We start from the raw sequence: 12,492 nt of genomic DNA, 5'->3' as shown, positions 1-12,492 counted from the left end.
CCAAATATAACGACTGATATGGTGCCTTTCTATATTTTCTTCCAAATTTTAAAAAGATTATTTAGCAAACCAAAAATTAAATAATACATTTACGTTACGTAAACTATTGGGTTAGTGATATCATGTACGTGCACAAGTAGCAATATATAAACATCGTCTATGTAGACAGTAAATAACAATTTTTTTCCATTTGACGAAGACGATTACGAAAGGGTGAGCCGCAACAGCGATACGGCGATTATTAAATAGTCACACCCTTTCTAACGAATCTCGTAACTAAGTATATCAAAATACTATGTTTTATCTGTAGTAAAACGATAACAGCTTCCGCTCCTCCCCGATAAAGAAATACTTGAATACCAAGTTATACTCACGTGGTGTTTATAAAAGTGGTGACGGTTCCATAGATTATCGAACATATGACAGAACATCGTTTATCGCGTGCGCCATCGCTCCCTTTTCGCCATAACATTCATGTACGTCTTTATTTTTGAACTTGCGACGAAAAAGCCGACAGGTTAAATGAAAAGCGTGACATTGTGATAAAGCATTTAGTATAAATAAAGAAAAGTATAGGTACTCATGTTCAAATGTTAAAGTTTAGCTAAATAACTTTGTAAGAAAGAGAAAATTATATTGTATGTTTCTAGTTTTTCTATTATTATATGTTTGAAGCTTTGCTAAACTTCTAGTAAGATGTTATCAGTTTTTCATTAAATTGACGATCAATTAAATTTGTGATATTACTACTTCAGCAACTACTTTTGCGATTGCATTTCAAGTACAATAATAATCGCGCAGTTTATATAAACATGTATTTAAAATTTATATAAAAATATTTAAGACACCAAGAAATCGGTCGTATTTGGCGCTTCTTTGCTTATTTCATTTATTCATACAGCTGTCTAATGTAACTTATTATTGATTATCAGTTTCTATTTGAATTATGGAGTTTCGTCAGTCTTGTTTTATAAGCACAGGAAATAAAGATCATTTAATTTTTCTCCGGGCGTAATTATAACATTAAGCTAGTCTAATTAATTCCGTACATAAATATCGAGAGATTATATAATTTTTATTATATAAATGTGTTACGAGCATCATATTCGCGTAATGATAATGACGAAGCGCCGGAGTCAATCATCGCCTATAACTATCATACTATCGCCACTCGTAAATCATTATATCGTCCTCAAGTCTCCCACTCTTCCCATATTTTTCTCCATTTTCCCGACGTCGTCGTGTAGATTCTATCCGGCAGCGCGCCTATCCTTGTATCTGCTGATTAACATTTTTCAAGCTATAATTTACTTTGTTACGCAAGAGAGATTCTTCGTTTCTACACGATACAAGATTGTATCTCGAAATAGACACATTCATCAGAATCCAGAAGAATCTTATATTTTAATAAACGGAAAATTAATCTTAAATTTTAGCAATAAAAATGTGCGAATGTAATTTTTATGTATTTCCATAAGTTTTCTATTTATGACAATCTAATATTTTTAATTATTCAAATGAATAAATGATGAATAAGTGTGCGCGATAAATAATGTGAGAAATATAATAGGAATAATAATTAAGGGTTGTTATTTTTTGTTACAATAATTTCAAAGAATCGCAACTTCGAAGGAATTTGAATCTTCAATTTTAAAACTCCGAAGTTTAAAGTGCTTTCATAGTTTCAAAGCTTAAAAAAATATGTTTGTGTGAATAAAAAAAATGGAAATATATTCGTAAATACATTTGTATATTTCTTTATAAAAAAAAACATTCGTTATTATTAGCTATATTAAATTAGTTATATTAATGATTGTATAATTTTGATTTTGTGAACTTTTGAAAAATAAAATATCGAAACTTCGAAACTTCAATCTTCGAAGATTTTAATGCCAAAGTTTAACATCTACAAAGATTCGAAATTCTAATGTTGAACCCTCCGAAGCAAATCACTAGTTCCAGTAATATTAATAAATTATTTTTAATTTCCATAATTTATTTTAAACGTTATAATATTTATTCAGATAATTTTTGTCAGAATAAATCGTCGTTATTTTTATATAAAATAAACACATTTTAAATGCAAAGTATATTCTAATATGTTTAATTTTCAGAAAAATGCTCAAAAAATAGCTTTACTTTGCTAACTCAGTAACATTTCAGAGATGATCCCCCAACGGAAATGCGTATTTAACGTTCTAGCATGATCTTGTGTTTAGACATATTTTTCTGTATGCATGTCTTCTCAAAGCGCGACGAATTCTTAATGCACAACGTGTCTCGTGCGTTAACGACGGATCTACATACATAGGTTTTTTTCCGTTCAAGGAAACAACCCAAATCAGCTGCAGTTATCTTTTATCTGAATACTTATCCTTTAAAAGAAATCTCTCGACGTGATCGCGCGCGTAAACATCGCACGCGAGCAGAGCGTGCGAAATGTCGTCTAGCATTTCAAATGGGAAAATCACCCATTAAGATATTATCTATGAGACAACACGAGAGAATTTACTATTTATAATAGTTCAAAATTATTTCAAAACAGTTATTCCTCTGAAGAAAACGTAGATACTCTAATTATGTCGTTTGAAAAATAACAATTGTATTTCATTTAAAATTGTATATAATTTAATGTATTTAATTTTTAAAAAATCAACTCCATTAGCCATGAAATCTACAGCAGTGGTTTGTCTAGATAAGAATTAAATCCCCAGTTCTCTCAGAGCGTTGGAACAAGTGGATAAGAATTAAAAAACCTGGGACTGGGCGATATTGGCAATTTGCGGGTTGATACCGTCTGCCGAAGATTTTCCACGAGGGAGATAACGTCCTATAACTGCGATAGCTCGCTCCACATACAAAATCAAACAGCAATCCCGTTCTCGCTTACACGCACGCACGCACGATAGCGCGAGAGCAAATAACATGCACGCACGTTTCGTGCCCGCATGAGTTAACTCCTTCCGCCGTGACGTTTCCTATTTACTACGTGGCATGAATGAGAGTGAGAGAAAAGAAACGGATGAATAAAGAAAGAATGATTTAAAGGGGGGGAGAGAGGGGAGAAGAGAAAGAGAGAGAGAGAGAGAGAGAGAGACAGAGAGAGATGGACGGCGGCCGGTCACCTCTGTTGATGCGGGCAAGTTAAAAGGTCCTGAGACTAGCCTAACTTAGAAAGACGGCGGTCCTATGCATCACCCTGGGTTCCCGTCGAGTTGTATGAAGGGGCAACGTGGAAACGATCCAACCTATCCTAACGTGCTCCTAACCCAAGGTCCACGGTCAGTACTTGACGAAAAAAGAAACGAACGACGCGTCGCGCCTTCCCAGAATCCATTCACGCACGGAGAACATGCACGTTGCGCCCTTCAGTAGAGACGATACAATCTTAGATCGGCCGGGATCGTGCTTTATCTCGCCTGCCGTTTTCCTCTATCTTGCCCGTCGTGTCTGACGAATTAGATTTAAACGCCGTCTCCTCTCAATGTAGGTTGATCGGCTAATTAATGCGAGTGAAGGACATGAGATGTTATATACGCTGGCAATCTTAAAACAATCTCTTTTACAATAACTTTGTGCGTGTAGTAGGCATCTAAAATATCTCAGATTTTGAATAGAGTTTCTCGTGTACATTAAATAATTTAGTAAATACTAATAAAAATAAACAAAGCATTTTACTTAAGCCTTGGCTATAAGCTTATGCAGCACAGACCTGCAAGGGATGTCTTGAAAACATCCGAAGAACAAGCTCCTAAAGTCGTTCTCAGGACCCTCAGATAAAGTGTATGTTAAATTATTCATAATGTCAAACTATATCCAATTTAAATTATTTTTAATCATGTCTGTAGATCGGCACTGAATCTATTCAATATTTTGTTATAACTTAACTAAAATAAAGTTAAACAATTTAACTAAAGGAAATGTATTAAAGACTCAAATTTTTAGTTTATTATTTACGAAATGCATACGTATGGATTATTTATTTTGAAACTATCAACAGAAATAGATTAATTAACATTTTGACACATACGAAAGTTAAAAATAATAAAATATTATACAGGGTGTAACTAAAATAAAGTAACAAACTTTATCTTATTTTAGTTACACTCTGTTTAATATTATTATCTCCTGGATTATCTCCTCAAAACTTAAAAAAAAGTTTATATGAACATATATACATAAATCTAATGATGTTGAGATATCAAAAATGTTTAAGTATGACCCATGATATAAATTCTCTAGATTTTCATCTGTAGAGAAACTTAAAGTTCTTAGTTTATGAAGTTCCAATCGCCAATGAAGATCTATTACGCCAACGGATCTTTGATGCTTATGACACCATTCGCAATTGTCCCAGGATTTTTGAAAGAGTGCGACAGTCCATGATTTATCAAGTCCAAACGTGCATTGAATCAAATGGAAGACACTTCAAATATTTGTTATAATTAAAAATTAAAAATTAATAATATTAAATAATAATAAATATTTACTTTTTAATTTTCCGTATTAACAAACATTTTGAGCTATATTGTCAGTAACAATGAATTTGCGTACATATGTTTATATAAACTTTTTTTTATATTTAGTGTGAGGAGCTCGGTCCCAAAGTTTGTTACCTTATTTTAATAGAGTACACCCTACATAACTCAAGATTGAGTTGCCGTTGCTCCTTTAACTTTAACAGTACATGGGAATTATAAAACAATCTCAATTTATTATATTTTCTTGAAGAAAGCGATAATAAAATGCAAAGGAAAAATAACAAAATAGTAAAATAGTTATAAAAACATTATTTTTAACTTACTTTTTAAATTTATTTTTCATTATTGAACGTTTACGTCAATTTGTGGAGGTGTTTTATACTTTTGATCAAGACTTTGTCTGACTGTAACTTTACGATAGTCGATATATGTATATAGCATTTTTATTTAGACTTAATTTGCAGAATTAAAAGAAAATAAAGATCTCGTGATTACATTTATTTTATGTACATAAGGATTCTAAACGAAAGAAGAGTTAATCGGGCGATGTGTAAGAAATTAATTACATCTCGATAAAGGTGACGGGCCCATAAAGTTCATGACAAATTAAATGTCCTGCCTTTACACTATCACTCGTAACCAGCGAGCTAGGTTGAAATTCCCTTTCGATAAATAGATGTACGTCTTCACTTTGCCTATGGGATCTTGCCTGGAATTCCTTTGCGGCCACATTAGAGACCTCCCTAGCTTAATCTAACTAGATTTAAAACCGGGTTTCACCCCAAACCTATCCCAATTGGACCATCATTAGTACCGGCTTTCAATCTCGAAAGCCCAGTTTTCTTCCGTGGCTCGGTTTCAACTGATCGCCGAAAGAAACCGCGCCCTCCGTACCAGTGTCCTAGAATAGTAGTGTTACATCACGTATTACGTGTAGCGACGGTTGTAGCTCTAAATCAACAGTTAAAACCGATACGATCTCGACGGTCTCGACATTGTACAGGAAAATGTACTTTAGCTTATTAATAGCACAACGGAATCTTAGAATTTCCATTTAAAATTACGATCTTTACATTTTGAATGCGATGTCGCATTCATGGTATTAAATTCTAGTAAAGTATAGTTTCCTTTAGCTTGGAAATTAATTCCTCAAGATTCTCACGGTATATTAAAAAATACATAAATTCGGGAGTCTGATAAATCAATCGTTAATGTGAAATCTCGAGCGTCGTTATTTGTTTGACAATATGAAATGTGTGAAGAATCATCAGGTACATCAAATGTTTCTCACGTCGAGATTCCTGATGGTTTATCGAAAGATATCTCGAGTAGCCCGAGTAAAAAATCAAAATATTTAAAGGATCAACGGAGATCCAAAAAACACATGTTCGTAGATTTTCGTTCGTTCTTGCGTAGACTTTTTTTTTATATCCGTTCCTTGATTTTAAAACATGTGCTAACGATTACATGAATTGGAGACTGAAATACATTACGTATATTTTAGCGGTTTACAGTTTTAATCTTTCGCTGATTAACACGGCATGTTATATCGGTCTACGGAGGGAAACGTTAACCATATACGTTATCTACCGCAAAAGCGCATAGATAATTAAACGATAAGTATCAGTGAATGACCTGGATAGGAATTTCAACGTAGACTTCCGATGAAAAGCGCGTTTGATTTGTACTCTGTTTTATTTTGCGTGTTTCTAGTATCTAGAATAAAATGTATACTTTGGTTTTGTATTATTTAAAAGTATATTATCTAATATTTGATAAAGTTTTAATTATGTATATAGTTATATATCATCTAGTATTGAAGTTATTAAATCTTAATATGTATATTTTAATAATGCATCTATAATGATTATCTAATATTGTATTAAATAATATACTTTAATAATAGACTACTATATCATATTATTCCGTGACATATTCCATTGCATATTGTTTAACTAATGATACGGTATGTATCTCCATTATACCAATTTAAGAAAGTGAAATAATCAAATGCAAACTCGGGTTACGGTGCATAGCATAACATACGAGTTTTGTGAATGAAGCCAGCTGCGTTCTACGTGACCGCTATCGGTACGTAGCCGGTTATTTAGGCTTTGAATACCATAAGCATGCATGCACACACATGCATACACGTACGCATTGTTGCCGCCTTAAGAGAATCATGTGGCGCAGCGACCGGCGAAATATACAGCAGAATCAATATCAAATGTATGCAGCTCAAACGTGCGACATGTGCTCTTAAATTATTCTTAAATTCCTCTTGAACAAATATATATATACCGCATTCCACCACAAAAGATGCTAATAGTTCAAGATGTAGAATTCAAAGTGTTTCGAATTCTTTCACATGGATCTTTGAGATGCAGATTTAACACACACTCTCTCTCTCTCTCTCTTTCTCTCTCTCTCTTTCTCTCTCTCATTAGAAATGATTTATAGTTATTCTTAATGCTATGCATTTTATAAGAAATACAGCTATATATAATTTAATGAATTTTGAATTTATAAAAAAAAAGTAATTAAAAGAATGACTAAATGGAGAAATGACTTGTCAAATTTTGTTTCTAGTATGAAGAATATTTTTCATTATAAATTAAAAAAACTTTACTTAACAGAGCAATATTAAAATCTAAAATACGTATGAATTGACAAGATATTAAGCTAAATAAATAATAAATATATTTATTGTTATTAAATTGAGAGAGATGTAAAAAGTATAGTGGATTAATAAAGATTATGTAGATATCTTCTGAAACCTTTAAAATTAATAAGGTGTTTAAAGCACACATATAATAGATGCTTGGAACCAATTTCTTTGTTAAAAGTCATCTATATGTCTTGTAAAATGAGACAATTTAGAAGGTAATTACAGAGATAATACTTGATTGCCGGTAATGCTGAGTTGTATTGTTGCTCGACGTGCTCCTCAATGCAACAAGGTTTCGTCACGCAACTCCTCATTCTGTACGACTGCGCGGACTTCGCATGCGGCGCGAACGTCTCCTCGATAGTACAAACGATAACGCTACGATAATAGTAATTAGCGTTCTAGGAAGTGGTTACCCTACAGAACCGGGGAATCAACGATCCTGATTATGCGCGCGAGACTTGCATCACTTACGAGGAGCAGCGAGTCTGACAGCGAGTCGCTTTGTAATATAATTAGAATATTTAATTGAAGCGCTGTCGGATTGTAGACATCGAGATCCATGATGTCTTTATTTACGATAAATCTGAATACAATGTAAAATGAAATTAAATGGAAGCATTTTAATATCGAAGGAACGCGAGCCACACAAAAAGATCGTAGTTCAGCGCAAATATAGCCGTCAATCTTCATACGTACGAGAGCGGATCCGTCATATTTAGCGTTAAATACTCTGTAAGGGTACTCTATACGGGCTCAAAGTATCCGGATACCGTGTCTACATACTTGCATCCAAGATACTTAACAATGCCGAGTTACAAGCTTAGCGTGGTTGCACGTGGGTGCGGGATATCGCATTCGCTCCCACACCTACTACTGGTATGGCTCGCCGGAGGAACGCACCTTTATTGTCTCTCTTTCTCTCTCTTTCTCTCTCACTTTCTTTCTCCCGACATTTTTCTCTTGTGCAATCGCTCTTCTGTCGGGATACTTGGCGATTCGCTGGACCACGAACGGAAAGAAATGCGGTTTTCGAATCGCGCGGGCTACGAGCCAATGAAAGTAGCTGCGATATTAGTTAGTTACAACACAACGTCATAGATGCTTAACGTTTACAACGCTTAATTAATTAGCACTTTAATTCAATGAATTATCTATATATTTGCATGCATATGATTTCGTTGAAATATTTAAAAATTTAGATAGATGCAGATCAGAAAATAACTTCGTTGAACAAAATATTTATGTAGGAAATTCGAGCATGACGACCAATGCTGCAAAAATTCTAGCAACCAGTTTTAACCTATATAATTATTGTAATAGTCCAACAAATTATTTTCACACAGGTGTATATCTAATTAAATTTTTAAATATGCTAGCAAAATCGTTCTCTTCATGTATCGATGTGCAATATTCAATTTAAAATTTTCAATTAAAAATTTTTTTGAGAAATAGATTTCTCAATATTTTTCGATTACATACATTCTCTTTCCTCGAATTTATCTGAAAATCATTATATAAAATGGCTGTTAATTCATATGCAGTGATCTAATATACTACTTGAAAAGTGTGCTGTAAAATTTTGCAGAGATTTTTTGAGTAATGTTATGAGCCCTTCCATTTTTCCAAGTAAAAACAATGTAACGTAAAACGCTCTTCACATTCAATGGATCATTTATACCTGCACGGTGAGCAGGAAATTGTTCTCTCGCGGCCACTCCTTGCTTCATTCGGATGCTGCCTACTTCGGAGACGTGCTTCATAAAGATTCATCGTACAACTTTTAATCGTATAAAATTTCCTGATAAACATCTTTCAGAATGCCGATCGCCAAAGTTTTATGTAATTGAAGTACATAATTCGTTGTTTTATGTAATTTGAAGTACATAAAATATAAGAAAACTCTTTTTCATAATTTTTTTGAATTATTCAAAAGCGAAGAATAAATGAACAAATAAAGATAACGAAGATCTATTATTTTTATTTACGCATTTTTTATTTTAGAAGATATTAAAAGATGTAATAATAGGAAATCTATTCTGAGATTAGGAAACTCTAAATTATACAATTAAGTAGTTTTCAGCTTGCATCACATTCCTTGCTTCTAGTATTCATCCCGTCTCGGCTTTCGTGTGGAATTCTAATGCACTTGGAGGTATGCAATGGCGCCTTTAGATCATTCGAAGCGTCTAGAGACGATATAGGATATCGGTGCCTCGAGATTGCGAGTCGCGTCTGTTAGATATTAAAATGCTGTATGTGCTACAAGCGAAATGTTTTAATTAATCGTTTAAAGACAAAGATTTTTGAGAGATAAAAAAAGAGAGCAAATTTTCTTAAAATACAAATGCACCGAATATAAGAAATTTTTCATTAGTAACTTATGGGCATGAATATTAACATAAATATATATAAAATAAGTATTTATATTACACGTCATATTGACAAAATCTTCCATTTGAGATCTATTGTCATTTGAAAACCGATTGCGTAACCTTAGGAAAACTATGTAGGTTGACAGAACAATGACAGAACAGTTTTTTTTGTGGAAAAGAGCGGAAATTCGAAAATAACCATATATGCACCCGCTAAGTTTCTAAACGAAATAGAATGCGTTTCAGTAATTCATATATTAGAGATAGCTGTCGGTTATATTTCTTAGAAATTATGAAGAAGTTATTTCCTCCACTCGGTTCTTCGTAATTATTATTCCATTATTATATATATATATGCAATAATAGTTTAATTCTATCTCGATGATATTTTAAAACATTACGTATTTTAATCGCTAGGTACAATATTGTTAACACAACATTCGATATATTATCTTTAGATTTTTTTTCTTCTCGAAAAAGATATACTTAATGCTATCAATAAGAGAATTCAAATGTACAATTAAAACGAGGAAGAAAGTGAGTTAATGAATCAAGCTACAATAAATATAATAAATATAATAAATATAATAAATATAATAAATATAATAAATATAATAAATATAATAATAATAATAATATAATCGCTTTGTTAAATGTATTAATTAACAACTATTTGAAAAATTATTTTTAAAATAAATATTTAAAAAATAAATAATTGGAAAGGTAAAAAAAACACGACGTTTATTGGATCTTTAAAAAACGTTTACTGGATCTTTAAAAATAAACTAGTTTATTACAACATTATACATTAAGAATTAGACTAGTTTTTTATTTACAAATTAATTGGAACTATTTCGATTATATTAAATCTTCTTTAATTCATATACAAAAAATAATTAAAAATTGGAAAAAAGATATAATATATCAAAAACATGAAACCATATCACAGATTGAACATAATAAATTTAACATTACAAATAAAATTATATAAAATTGATAATCTTTAATGTCATCGTATTATTAAGTGAGTTGAACTATTTCGTCGTTGGACATCGAGAAAAAGCAAAGTCCAAAGTTGACAAATATGATGATTTCATGTTTTTTGATACATTATATCTTTCTTTCGAATTTTTAATTATTTTTCGTATATGGATTGAAGAAGATTTATTGTTAGTACAGTCGAAACGTTTCCGATTAATTTATATTATAGATATAATAAAACTAGTTTAATTCTTAATGTATATTGTAATAAACTAGTTTTAAAGATCCAATAAACATTGCTCGTGTATTTTTTTATTTTCCCAAACTTTACTGATTTTTGCTTAGCAGTCTCGAGCTAAATATTTTACATATTTTAATTAAAAAATTGAATATGGATAATTTGAGATGTTAATATTCATAAAATACGAGATTCATAAATTTTGGATTCAGAGTTTTTTAATATATATATTGTATAATACTATCTTTAAAATTCTTAAAAATTCGTCATGAATTATTCAAAACGTACAAATGAATTTTTACACTTGTCCTTCATCTACGCTCGCGACCTACGCTAAAGCTGTATCATACAGATTATTCCAGTTTAATCAGGCAAACGGATATGAAAAGTTCAACGGGAGATGAAAGGGCCGTCGTCGATCATTTTTGCGTGCCTAATCTCACGGATGCATTTCATCGCGCCGCCGCGGTCGCAGTCGCAGTCGCAGTCGCAGCTGCGAGTTGCGTTACCGTCGTCGCGCACGCAAATATGTCGGGGCGCGGTGACGTCACATCCGGCGTTTCGTTTTTCGCGGCATGCACTTATCACTGGCGCGCCCGGGGAGAAGAATGAGCAGAGAAAGAGAGTAAAAGGAAGGAAAGAAAGAGAGGGAGAGAGAGAGAGAACGTCTTAGCACACGCCTACGCTCTGCAGTCGCCGTTGTAATATGTGTACGTTTACGTTACGTGGTCGCATACACGCGACAGATGCGATCGCGATGAGGGAATACGTGGGGTGCGAGGTGCGTTTCGGCGAATGTCGGCGCCGATAGCGACATGCGTAATTGCGATCGCGTAACACGTGCGTGTGCGCATAATGCAGTGCGACTTGCGGCGCTATATCGTGCACCGCGACAGAAACACGCGAAGTATCGGGACGAGTCCGGGGTCGACTTTAGGGTGAATGACCAACGTTGGTATACTGGAGAGCTCCGGGTATTTGACTCCACCAAAAAAATGTGTCGGTAAATACAGGTGAACTCCAAACTCGTCGCGCTATGCGTTCGCCGGAATGCATTCGTAAATTGAACGCTCTTAAATTGAATTTTTTCTCACAAAATCATCTATTGTAACATTTGTATCTAAAAATTATTTGTTTTGAGAAAATTTGTCGGTAGAAGTTACGATAAAAAAATCATGGCCATTTCACACAGTTAGTGCAAATTGCGTCCGTACTTATTTTCAATGTTTCAGTTGTTCGCGAAATAATGTGCTTATCCGAGGGTCAAATTTGCCAAACGAACTTAAGATATCTCACGAGACAGACAAAAAGGAAACGAGGCCATCGGAATCTGTTTTCGCGTTTCAAAGAATGATATGCATGACAGTTACGCGTGTAATTTCGATACGTATGCCGTATATACGAACGGATATGTGCTAATGGCATATATTGATATATAAGAGAGAAAATGCGTGTCACTTTGCCACGCATTACTCGAGGAATATTAAGAGGAATATTGACATGGCGGAATACTGACGTCTCTTCTCTGTCATTTGTAAATTATCCTACGCTTGATGTTCCACGATGATAAGTGGACTTCAAAATATTTCTAAGACCATATTTTCATCCCGTCATTTTCACTCTTCACGACGAGTCGATTATCAAATGGGATCGATTGAGATACTCATGTGAAATGGACTGTCGATATATCGATGGAATACATCAGAAGTCGAACGAAGAAGTAATGAGCAACGTGAATACTAGTGAACT

General features: G+C 33.3%; 1 long non-coding RNA gene across 1 annotated transcript in view; it reads left to right on the top strand.

The window, feature by feature from the left end:
- The window catches only part of LOC147908177 (uncharacterized), a 95,182-nt gene that overhangs the window by 20,144 nt on the left and 62,546 nt on the right, over nucleotides 1-12,492 (top strand). The window lies entirely within an intron of this gene.

Source organism: Acromyrmex echinatior, chromosome 11, assembly GCF_024713525.1.
Source record: "Acromyrmex echinatior isolate Ae372 chromosome 11, ASM2471352v2, whole genome shotgun sequence".
In the NCBI taxonomy this organism is placed as follows: Eukaryota; Metazoa; Arthropoda; class Insecta; order Hymenoptera; family Formicidae; genus Acromyrmex; species Acromyrmex echinatior.
The sequence above is the reverse complement of the archived record's forward strand: the minus strand, read 5'-3'. Positions and strand labels throughout refer to the sequence as shown.